Source organism: Astatotilapia calliptera, chromosome 3 (genome assembly GCF_964374335.1).
Source record: "Astatotilapia calliptera chromosome 3, fAstCal68.1, whole genome shotgun sequence".
NCBI lineage: Eukaryota > Metazoa > Chordata > Actinopteri > Cichliformes > Cichlidae > Astatotilapia > Astatotilapia calliptera.
Window position 1 is genome coordinate 73,251,682 of NC_137424.1, and position 13,113 is coordinate 73,264,794.

The following is a 13,113-nucleotide window of genomic DNA, read 5'->3' on the forward strand; positions in this document are numbered from 1 at the left end:
CATGTTCAATGCAGCTAAGAGGACTCCGTGGCGACAAACAGCTATTTCCATGCCCTCCTCATCCAACTTCCCAGTGGACTTTTTGGACGACTCCTTTGCTGCAGTCCAAGATGAAGATCCGCACAACCCTTTCCCCGGGACCTATACACTCAAAGATTTTAACATAAAAGACATGGCATGATTAAGCCCTATCACGGACAAACTTTTTAAAACAAATGCATAACAATTAGCTGAATTAGCCTTAAGTCACACGAGACCTCATATCTCCCCAGGACAGCACTGATAACACAAAATAAAAATCATGTTGTTTTTTTTAAATACACATGGTGACAAAATTAAGTAAACATTAAGATAAAGTAAAGTAAATAGTATTACGACAACACCAAGAGAAAAATAAAAAAAATATCGACCCATCCATATATGTCTACACACACACACACACACACACACACACACACACATGCACACACACGTATGTGTATATGGTTACGGCATTAACATCATTTTAACAAGATTAACGCATATGTGTATCTTACATGATTTGTGTGTCTCTGGATGTATTTCACAAACTCAGCAACTTCCTCATCTTTTTCAATGAAGACACCTTCAAAGTTCCCCTGCTCTGAAGTGCTGAACGAACACAGTGACAGTTGTTTGAAAAGAAACATTAAAATACATTTTTGTACAAATCCATATTTGATTTATGTCCACAATGCATAACGTACCTTGCATTTGATTGAAAGCGATAAAGCTTGCGGTTTCCATCAACTGAGACGGCGAGCATGTCTGGAGTGCAGGCAGGGCAGCTAAAGCATGGCTCCTTGCACATCCTGTCCACCTCAAACTTTACAGCACTCCACTCCAAGAAACTTTTACTGAAGGCATCAGCTGATATTCGACCATTCTTTTACATAGAGGACATACAACAGAATATTCAAGGACAGTCATCATAAACATTGATTTGCACAATTTCCTTAAACTTAGCAAATTTAGAAACCCACCCTTCCAAAATGGGCTGTTCGTTCATCCAGCATTTTGACAAATGCCTTAAGTGACATCCCTGGTGCAGCCTTCTTAATGTCATAGAAAGACTGAAAGACATCCATTGAAAACAGGGTGCAGAAATTTAAGGTGCCAGGCCAATATCCACTACCCAGGATGTCCTTAACTGAGGGGGACCACATTAGGCCACAGCTGGTGCAGCTCACCACTGGTAGTGTAAGGTTATAACGGCCTTTAGAAAGGATAAGGATAAATTCAGTCATGGCTCAAAGCATTCATTTTTTTCATGTTGTTTTCAAATCGGTCTGGTAAATCCAAATGACCTTTGACAGGTGCCCACATATACTGCGGGCCGAGGGTAATTCAAACCAAGATAGCAATGCACAATTTGCAATAAAACCTCCAAACACATCTATTGTGTATGTAGTGTGTGACAAAAGGGCAACTTACCATTTATGGTTACATAAGCCACAATTGCACCGGGTGAAACCTCAACGTTACCTGCTGGGCAGTCACACACATGGTCTGGCCTTTGCACAGGCAACAGCCGAACTAACATTAAAACACACAATATATATAAAAAGAATTAGAAATTAACTGATACACAATAAATATACAATAACAGCACCCACTCATAGTACATAGCAAGAAATGCATAAGACTTAAAAACCGTACCTATTGGCTTGTGAAACTCTGATGAAGGCTGCAAAAACCCTCCTGTTACTGCCTCTCTGTTGTGCAGGACAAAGCGTGTGTGAACTGCAATATCACAGTCAGCACAAAGGAATGGAAGAGGCAGGCAGTCCAGACACCTCACAACTACTTGTTTGCCACACTGACACACACGGTGTGACTGTGGATCCAGAGTAGCTAACATATTGTCTATAAGACAAGGCCTGGCCTCTTTCCACTTTTGCAAGGACACCATATTTCTGATCGCCCAGTGAGTAGCAGCTGACTCACACGACGTCTCACAAGTCATGGCTGCGTCCTCTTCTCCATCCTCCAACAACTGAAGGAGCTCCTGACGAAGCACCTCAGTTCCATACACTATACAGAAAAAAATATAAAGAAAGGAAGAAACTCTTCCACAAAGTGAAAAACACTCTAGGCAGTATGTTTCTTAGGACTCCACAAAAGCCCTGCCTAACTCAACTATAACAACAAATATAAAAGTAAACAGAAATCACAATATATACAAGAAGGTAAAGTACCTTTTGTTGGGTTGACACTGACAACATAACTAGGTTCTTCACGTGGACATTGATGCTGCTCTCTGGACACTGAGGGGGGGGGATGAAGAATATTTACTTACTGAAATTCTTTGGTGAAAACAAGTTGTGAGATAAAATCAATGGTTGCGTGAACACTGACCACGTGGCATGCAACTAGTACTTCGACTGGTTGATGGTCTTTGAGGAATAAAATCTCCCTGTCTGTCACGTTTTTTCCAGCGCACTGGTCTTGGCTGAGGTTCACTCCGTGCATCATTCTACGCAATTAACAAGGAAAAAAGGGAACACCTAAAATACAGTCTATGATTAAAGCAAAGATTATCAAACATCTTAAGTTAACCAACTTAATTTGACATAAACTTTAAAAATAAATTCAAATAACATAACGTTTACTCCGTACAAAATATTAGACAAGCGTGTTCCCTCTTTAACAACTGTTTCCACTAAAAATGTTACCTGCATATCTTGAAGGAGTTCGTCAGCAGCCTGAAGCTCTTCCTCCAGCTCGGGATCCTCTGAATCACTCATTTTCAAGCTAAAGAGGAAAGAGATTTTTGCAGAACTCAGTGACATAAACACATAACTAACGCAACTCAAATGATTTTCAGTCTTGGCGCTCCAGTTAACGTTAGCAATTAACGTTAGCATCATCAGTTTGTAAAGAGCTAGCAGAACTCTTAGCGCAAAAACTGCTTTACGCACCATGTGAGGGTATTTTGCAGCACACAAGTCCTTTAAAGGGACACCACACCATAACGGCTGTTACAGTACCCTTCCACGTTTTTATGTGATGCTGTGGGTTGTCAATTCATTCCAATATGAACCCGCTCACGGCGATCAGAGACGCTTCGAGCAGAGGCGCCAGCCATCCATTTACTCCAATAATAACCCCGTCACGGCGAAACATGACGCTGTGAAGCACAATCTAACTGGAGAACCGGGGACCCTCTCCGCCAACGGGTTTTTCTCCCTTATTTAATGCTTTCTTGTAATGACATCGTTAACATTTCTCAACAAAAACACGTGAAAGTATCACTGATAATTCAACAATAAAATCGCTTCATGTTGTGGCCATCACACAGTGTTTTCCAAACTGATTCACGATCTGAAAGTGCGCAGATTTAACGTACATAATCCTTTGTTAGGTTTATTATTTTCATTTCACACGTAAAACACATTTATAGATTCATTCACCACTCCTGTTAGTTTTGGATGTCGCTCAGCTCCAACCAATCAGACGCAACCTGTGTAAGCAAATGTTACAGGCATGGTCCTTTAAGGGTGAAGCCTGATGGGAAATGTATGCGGGTGTGTGTAGCGGAACTGCCTGTCGGGTGTGTGAGGGTGAGCGGAGAAGGAAAAGAAGAGTAACGGTTAACTACAGAAGAGACGAAGAGAAAGTTAATAAAAGGAATATAATAACTCCCTCGGCAGCCAAAGTTGTATCGGCGATGCCCGCTGTGAGTAAACTGTTTCAGCCCACTGTACGCGGTGTTCGTGCCTTGGAGGAGAAATAAAGGTTCAGTAAAGCAGTTTCCTACGCCTCCCTCGATCTTCTTGCTAGCGGAGTTGACCTGTATAGTAAGCTGTTGCCGGCTGCGAGTCAAGTAACTGCCAGAGGTTTCCTTACTACGGTTCGGGGCCGCGGATCTGGCGCGGTAACACTGGGGGCTCGTCCGGGATAAAACTCCGCAAAGCGCCGAGAGAGAGGGAGCGAACTTTCTTTTTCTCTTTTCCCTCGGACGACAGAGAAAATGGCGGCTCCGAGAGATGCTGAAGGGGATGGCATGGGAATGTACTTCAGTAAGAGCAGCAACCCATTTTTGCCAGAAACCCCAGAGAGTGGCACAGCTAATGTGGACCGTGCCACTTATGTAAACAATAGAATCCACAGCAGCAACCCCTTCATCACGGACATAGAGTTAACGCCAGCGGCGAGCATAGCAGCAGTCTATACGACGGAGTTTGAGGCTGCATGGCATCTCACCCCGCCACCTTCAGCTCACACCAACCCTTTCTTAACACCAATAGCGAAGCAGAATGCAGTGTGCAGTGAGTTTAAGCAGTTGCAGTGCTCAGACTGCGGAGGCCCTGGTAACACTGCATCTACACCGCTCACAGTGGGACAGCATGGCTCGCATGATCACCCACCTCGGATTGTTACATCTCGGCCATGCAGCCAGCCATTCACCGCCATGAACTGTACCTGCAGTGTCCCTAGAAAAACGCCGTTTACTGAGCCAGCGAAGCTACACATTATGCCGGGTATACCCCAACCTGCGCAGTACAGCTATGAAATGCCAGCTCAGGGCTATTTTTCCCCAACAACTCGCATGGCAATACCAGCACCAGATGGGGGGTGTGGGCTTTGCAAGCATGACCAGGGTCACAGTTCAAAACAAGCCATGCCAGGGCCACGCGGCTGTTTTCCTGGTGTAGTGCAAGACGGGGGTTTTGCAGATTGTAGTGCTGATGGACAGACGAGGGGCAAGGAGAAAATTCCCACATTACAACCAGACCATTTCGATGGGTCAGGGTCATGGAAAGACTTTCTCTATCAGTTCGAGACCTGTGCAAAGGCCAACTGCTGGACGGAGAACACCATGGCTGTCCAACTGAGATTCAGCCTGAGGGGCGCAGCTGGAGCCATAATCCACAAAAACCCCAAATCTGCTCGCTGGAGTTACCAGAGGATTGTGGAGGAGGTGGAGGCTGCCTATGGGCCATGTTCAGAGCATGCAGCAGCCATTGGCATTGAGCTACGGCAGAGAATCCGGAAACCAGGTGAGGCCCTGCACACCCTCAGAGATGATATATATGAGAAGGTTTCCATTGTGTATGCCAACCGCTCCGAGCTGGAGCAGGACTGCATTGCTGTAGAGATCTTCACTAATGCTTTGGCAGATGCTGAAATGGTCCAGAAATTGTTGGAAGAACAACCACGCACCCTGGCAAGAGCCTATGAAATCGCCCACAGGTTCGAGACAACGAAAAGGGCCGCCAGGGCAGTCACACAGCTTATGCAGCCAGGGCCACGAGTCTCTACAGCACAGGGGACCCGAACAGCTGCATTACGGGAGAGTGTTCATATGCTAAGTTATGAACCACCGGAGAGGGCCCAAAGACCTATCCAGCGTGGGCGCCAAAGCTGGAGCACATCTAACAGGTCAAGCAGGAAGGAGGCTGTTTGCCATAACTGCTCCGGCATAGGACATCTACAGAGGAACTGCCCCTCTCCTCGCTCACCTGCCCAAAAGCCTGTAAAAGCTGCTAGAGGCCCAGCCCCTGACCCAGGCACAGTGTTCCACAACGGAGGCCAAGATGTGATGTGTGTCCAGATAGCAATACAGGGACGGGAAATACGGGCCTTGCTGGATTCTGGTGCACGGCGGAATGTGCTGCCCCTCCACTATTTTAACACCATCCCCGCAGAGTCAAGACCTCAGGTGCAGGCATCCATTGCTCAGACTCTACAAGGCATTGGTCCAGAGGGATTGGCCGTTCTGGGCGAGGTCATCCTGCCTGTACAGGTGGGGAGCGGTGTTGAAAATGTAGACTTTCTTTTGGCCGACATGGCTGAAGGCACTGAAGTTATTCTGGGGCACCCTTTCCTGCAACAATCGTGCGCTTGCTTAGACTACGGCCGCCAAGAGATAACCCTGTTTAATGAAAAGATACCATGTTCTGGCGTGGGCCCTCGACCCCAGGTGCTTGTTGTTAGGGTGGCACGCACTACGGTTTTGGAACCAGGCTGCGAGTATGTGGTCCCCGGGTTTTCCAGCTCCCACTGTGCCGCCCATAGAGACATGATGCTAAGCCCTACAAAGGGCTTTGTGGAGAAGCACCAAGTACTGGTAGCTCACGCAGTTGTGCAACCTAGTAAACCCTCTAGCATCCCAATCAGAGTCTTTAACCCTGGGGCCGCAGCTGTCACCTTAAAGCGTGGTGCCGTGGCAGGGGTTCTTCAGCCCGTGCAGGTCCTGGAGGGATCGGGGGGTCGCCCACCAAGGGTCCTGGCAGCCCTCGAACTTAATGGTACTCCCCCTGCTTCTGTACCAAGCCATTTGCAGGCCCTTTACGCCGAGAGCAGGCCCGGTTTGACTCACGTTGCCCGCTACGATCTGGCAGGCCTGCTGAGGTCCTACAGTGATGTCTTCTCCACTGGCCCGAATGACCTTGGTCGCACTGGTGTTGTCCAGCATGACATCCTGACCACGCCAGGGCCACCAGTTAAGCACCCGCCGCGCAGGATGGCAGGGGACAAACAAATAGCGGCCGACCAGCAAGTACAGCAGAGCTTGGAGGCTGGGCTAGCTCAACCTAGCAATAGCGGCTGGGCTGCTCCAATTGTGATGGTGAAGAAGAAGGACCAGAGTCCCAGACTATGCGTGGACTATAGACCACTAAATGAGCGAACCCTTAAAGACGCTTATCCCCTGCCACGCATCCAGGACACCCTTGACACGCTTTCTACTGCCAAGTACTTCAGTACACTAGACCTGACTTCAGGGTACTGGCAGGTAGAGATGACCCCCAGAGCCCGAAAAGCAGCTGCATTTTGTACCCGTAAGGGATTGTTCGAGTGGAATGTGATGCCGTTTGGACTGTGCAACGCACCGGCCACATTCCAAAGGCTTATGGACAGAGTCCTGGCTGGGCTGCAGTGGGAGACATGCCTAGTGTACCTAGATGACATCATTGTCCTGGGCCAGGATAGCACCCAGATGCTGGAGCGGCTCGAGCAAGTGTTCATCAGATTGCGTGGAGCCAACCTAAAACTGAAGCCATCTAAATGCTGCCTGTTTCGGGAGCAGGTGGCCTATCTGGGCCATATCATCTCTGCTGGAGGTATTTCCACGGACCCCCAGAAAGTCCAGCAGGTGACGGACTGGCCTGCACCGCGGACCGTCACAGAAGTGCGTCAGTTTGTTGGCTTAGCCTCATACTACCGCCGGTTCGTGGAGGACTTTGCCACAGTGGCTAAACCCCTCCACGAACTCACTAAGAAGTATGCCCGTTTTAACTGGACTGCCGACTGCCAGGGAGCATTCCAGGAATTAAAAAGACGGCTTACGGCAGCCCCTGTCCTGGGTTACCCACTGGACCAGGGTGACTTCTTCCTCGACACTGATGCCAGCAATTGTGGGATTGGAGCGATTCTCTCCCAAGTGCAAGGGGGCGAAGAGCGGGTCTTGGCCTATGGGAGCAGGCGGCTGTCGGCTACCGAACAAAACTATTGTACGACCAGGCGAGAGCTTCTGGCGGTTGTGGCGTTCACTTCCCACTTCAGACAGTACCTGCTGGGTAGGCCGTTCACTGTCCGGACTGACCATAGCAGCCTCCGCTGGCTGACCAGGCTGAGGGAGCCCGAGGGCCAGCTGGCCCGCTGGTTGGAGAAGCTGGCAGAGTATAACTTCCAGGTGCTGCACCGACCTGGGAAAAACCACCAGAATGCGGATGCACTTTCCAGGAGACCCTGCCGCGCTTCATGCCCGTGCACACTCCCAGAGCCCACCATCAACAGCGACCGGTTCGAGCATAAAGGTGTGCAGTGTAACTTAGAGGACTGTGGTACCAGCATGACCCCCCCAGGGCAGCCCCCAGTGGGGGTAGTGGGGCCTGATGGTACCGATGGGAAAAGCCGGGTAGCAGAACCAGAGTGTGCACCCGTAGCAGCAGTGGACTGTTGTTCCAGTAGTAGCCACGACACCTGCCCAAATATCCACCGGGTGGATGAGTCCCATCACACTAGCTTGTTCAGTGGCTGGACCCCAGAACAGCTCTTGGCTAGCCAGAAGAACGATGTGGATATAGGCCCAGTTTGGGAATGGAAGGAAAAAGGGGAAGGTCGGCCCGTCTGGGCCGATGTAGCGGCATGCAGCCCCGCAACCAAAGCCTACTGGGCGCAGTGGAAGAGACTGTACCTAAAAGATGGAGTGCTGGTGAGGAAATTCCACTGTACAGAAAGTAATGTGTTTTTCCCCCAAATCCTTCTGCCTCACGCCTATCATCACTCCGTAATGCAGCAGATGCACGATGGCCCAGTGGGTGGCCACTTTGGGGCAGAAAGGACCCTGGCACGCTTGAAGAATAGGTACTACTGGTACAACATGAAAGATGATGTGACCCTGTGGTGCCGCACTTGCACCAGTTGTGCTGAAAGGGCGCGGCCCCCAAAAACCCCCCAGGCAGCGATGGGCACGGTACGTGTTGGCGCCCCCATGGAGAGGATTGCAGTCGATCTGATGGGACCGTTGAACGAAACAGAAAGGCATAACCGATTCATATTGGTGGTACAAGACTACTTCAGCAAGTGGGTGGAGGCTTATCCAGTCCCCGATGCACAAGCGCCCACGGTGGCAGGAAAGGTTGTTGCGGAGTGGGTATGTAGATATGGAGCCCCACAGTCTCTGCATAGCGACCAGGGCACCAACTTTGAGTCGGCTGTGTTCCAGGGGATGTGTGAACTGTTCGGAATCAAAAAGACACGCACCACGCCCTTTCATCCACAGTCCGATGGCCAGGTAGAGCGTTTTAATGCTACCCTGCAGAAGGCCTTAGCCACCACCGCGGAGCGCTGCCACTGGGACTGGGATATAATGATTCCCTATGCTGTCATGGCTTATCGGGCAACTAAGCACAGTTCCACAGGATTGACCCCAAACATGATGCTTCTGGGCCGAGAGATAACCGAGCCTATTGACCTGGTCGCGGGTCTGCCGGCCGACGACACCCCCAACTGCACTACACCACAGTATGTGGTGCAACTCAGGGAAAGGCTGGAGCTTTCCCACCAACTGGCACGGGAGGCTCTCGGGAAATCTGTTGAGCGCGCTAAGAAACAGTACGATAAGAATATCTGCCAAGTTCAGTATCCAGTCGGCGCTGCAGTGTGGCATCTGATCAAAGGGACCAAGAGAGTGCGGCACAAGGTTCGCAAGTTTCTGCCTTCCTATGAGGGCCCCTACTTCGTAGTGGGCCTGTTGGATGATTTAGTCTACTGCATTAAAAAGGGGCCCCGAGCAAAGGCTAAAGTGGTTCATCACGACAGACTCAAGCCTTATCACTCAAGAACGCCGCTGGACAACAGCTGGGTCTTCCAAGACTCCGACCAGGCAGCACCCACCGAGGTGCCTCCTCCAGCGCTCGACGAAAGCGATTCTGACATTGATTTCGGCCCCTTCGACTTGTGGGAGACCCCAGCTGGGGCAGATCAACCAGATACTGGTGCTTCCCTGAGAGCTGGCTCTCCGCCACCCACTCAAGGAGATGGTAGTGGGTTGCCAGCCAGCCCTGTTCAGCCTTACGTGGATGGGGCTGAAGGACCAGAACAGCACCCTTCCTTCAGGTCCACACCCCGTTCCAGACCACAGCGTGTGCGGCGGGCGCCGGACATGTTTGGTGACTGGGTCAGTCACTAGGCTAGTATGTCCTAACTGAGTCGGGGTGTAGGCGGATCGCTGCCCTGCTCAGTAGTTGAAAAAAAAAAAAAAAAAAATTGTTCATGTTACATATGTTAAGTGATATGACTGTTGTAAATTGAGTTGTTACAGGGGGCTATTCTTACGTGTACTGTTGGGCTTGTTTGTCTTGCTGTTTCCTGGCAACATGGCTGTCGACGGGCTGCAAGTTATTGTTTGAACTGTTTATACTAATGAGGTAAAGCTGGATATAGGGGTAAACGTTCAGCTGTAGTGCCTTAATGTCTTTCTTTATGAATACTGTCTATGTGAAGGGCGGGATATGGACATTGACTTACACCCTCCTCAAAGTGAACCCTGTACATCCTATGTTTTCTTGTGCTTAAAATATGGACAGTTGTCTACTTCAAGATTGTTCCATCCTAAGGATCGCCATTTTTGGACTGGGGGCACGAATGCTGTATGTTTCCTTGTTAATGGGGGGTTCATGTGCTGGAATGATGTTAAGGGTTTAATTATCATCCAGAGTGGGGGTAGTGTTACAGGCATGGTCCTTTAAGGGTGAAGCCTGATGGGAAATGTATGCGGGTGTGTGTAGCGGAACTGCCTGTCGGGTGTGTGAGGGTGAGCGGAGAAGGAAAAGAAGAGTAACGGTTAACTACAGAAGAGACGAAGAGAAAGTAAATAAAAGGAATATAATAACTCCCTCGGCAGCCAAAGTTGTATCGGCGATGCCCGCTGTGAGTAAACTGTTTCAGCCCACTGTACGCGGTGTTCGTGCCTTGGAGGAGAAATAAAGGTTCAGTAAAGCAGTTTCCTACGCCTCCCTCGATCTTCTTGCTAGCGGAGTTGACCTGTATAGTAAGCTGTTGCCGGCTGCGAGTCAAGTAACTGCCAGAGGTTTCCTTACTACGGTTCGGGGCCGCGGATCTGGCGCGGTAACACAAAGGATGATGGGAGAACGGAGAGACCCATTTATAAGAATAAGAAAATGAGGCGGAACTGATTGATTCTAATGCAGGTATGTAAAAAATACATATATTTAAAGTAATACCTTGATGTGTGTTTCAAAGTTTGTTTTTTCATAAAAGCTTCAAACAAACAGAGGTGACTGAGCTCGGAAACGGTGTAATGTATTTAAAAATGGCCACAGCTACCGTCAGCATGCTTGCGACTTGTAACGACTTGTAACGACTACACGTGGCTACTGCAGCATTAGCCATTTAATCCAACGATGATGGATTAAATCTATTACAAACGTTAGTGTTAAGACACCCAAATCGAGGGTTGATGGTGTCATCAGTGTGTGCCACTGCTCTCGCTCTCTCTCTCTCGCTCTGGGATTATGAGGACACGTACCTTCACGCTCGTGCTTAACGAGGGACGGACTTATGTTTTCTTTTCCAGACCCTTTTTTTGTTTTGTTTGCAACGCTTGGGTTGTATGAACGCTGGGCATTTTGTTGTTGAGCCGCAGCCGTTCAGCCGGGCTTTTATATGGTTGCTGAAGAATGCGTATTAAAGAACCACCGTGGATTACTGATACCAGTGTGGGTGTGTATCCTTCCGCCTAGCCTGCTAGGTGTTTTGCCGCCTCTTCTCAACCACACAACACAACCCAACGTTACAGTACCTTAGGCGTCAGCATGAGAAGTTAAGGGACGTGACAAATCGTCATTATTTTACGCGTCGGGAGTGAGAACGGGTTGTATTGTCACTGCTACATTTCTGTAATGCTACCAGAGATTATTTCCACTAATTAATTACCGTTGAGCTCAAAGGTTATATTAATAAACGGTTAACGAATGTGTATTTATGACGACGATTTGTGAGACTGGTAAACTTACCTTTGTTCGTACGATGGTCTTTCGTTCTACACGGTGCATTTCAAGGTCCTGCACCCATCCGTCGGTAAACTGTACCTGGGCTTGTTACAGTGACCTGAAGTTACTAAACTTCATGAGTGTATGCACTCACTCCAAGAACCGTATAATTATAAATCTGAGCGTGGTGAAAGTTGGGCAGCACGCTAATGTCTTTTGTCCCTCTGTGTGCTCGTAAGGGTCTGACACTTTCACTCCTTTGATTTTTTTCCTCGTATCTTTTCTTTGTCTTTTCGTCGAGTCTGTCTTTGTACGGACCGGCATTGTTCTCCTTTTGTTTTGTACATTCCTTTTTTGTGCGGCAAAGAAAAAAAAAGAAGGTATTGGAACCGGAGAATGAACATTTTGCGGCGCTGCAAACGCTTGCATTTGATGCGGTACTTGGATTGTTTTGCCACGAGTTCCCGGCATGCAATGCGCGAAAATCACGTGATTGCTAAACAAGGGGGAGGGTGCATCCGGCCTCCTCGGCTGTAATTGGTCCAGCCCAGAGTCGATCATGACCAATTGGCCAATCCAACACCTTTCATTATCTATACCCTTCCTAAAAATAAAAAAAATCCATCGGCCCATAAAGACAAAAAATCGCCAGCGGCCCACCGGGCAAATGCCCGGTATGTCCGATGGCCAATCCAGCTATGCACACAATGCACTCTGTTTAGACCCAGACCAAACAATATTTCGTCTTGATGCATTCTCAATCATCCAGCAAAGTAAATCTCCAAAAGTTGAATCTGTTCATCTGGACGTAGCGTTTTGTGGGTTTTCTATAATGTTACATCATATTCTATAAGGATGTTATGTGTTTGTAGACTTTCTGCCCAGTTTGACCCATTTAGCAGAAGTCAGCATGTTTAAGGCTCTGATATCTATTCTGTATGACTTAAAGCAGTTATGACATGGTCTGATTTTCTCACCCAATAAAGGAATATTTAATATATCAGTCTACTCTTCATTTTATCAGAAACAGTTATCACAGCTCGTACATTTTCATTTTGCACATATATGTAAGCATTGAGCCAAATTTAGTAATGCCAACAAATTAAATGAACAATATTTGTCTCTTACATATGATACATCTATACGTATTTATACACTGTAAAAGATTCTTGTCTTTGAGTGAAGATTTATGGTGATGGGAAATATAAATAACTGAAACTTGAATCTTTACTGAAGCTCAGTGTTTGACACAGAGTTCACTCACATGTGCTGTACCAGTGTACCTGCACATGTGATGTGACAATAAAAGTGAATTGTTCACGTGAATTGTTCAAGTTCACTGCTGTAATAACTAATAATGATTAATATAATAACTATAATATTGGCCATATCATATTTACACTGACTTTAGTCTCATAAACAACATTAGCTAATTGTTATTTACTAGCTAATCTTAAAATGACTGTTCAGTACAGAAATGAAGCCCAACAATCATGTTTTACAGTCATGTGGTCTCAGCCTCAGATACTTATTAAATCACACAAAGCTCGTGTAGAAACAAACGAACAAATGAACAAAATATGTTCTCCTTCATTTCTCTCAAACAAAGCTGTATGAAACGTTTACAGCGGTT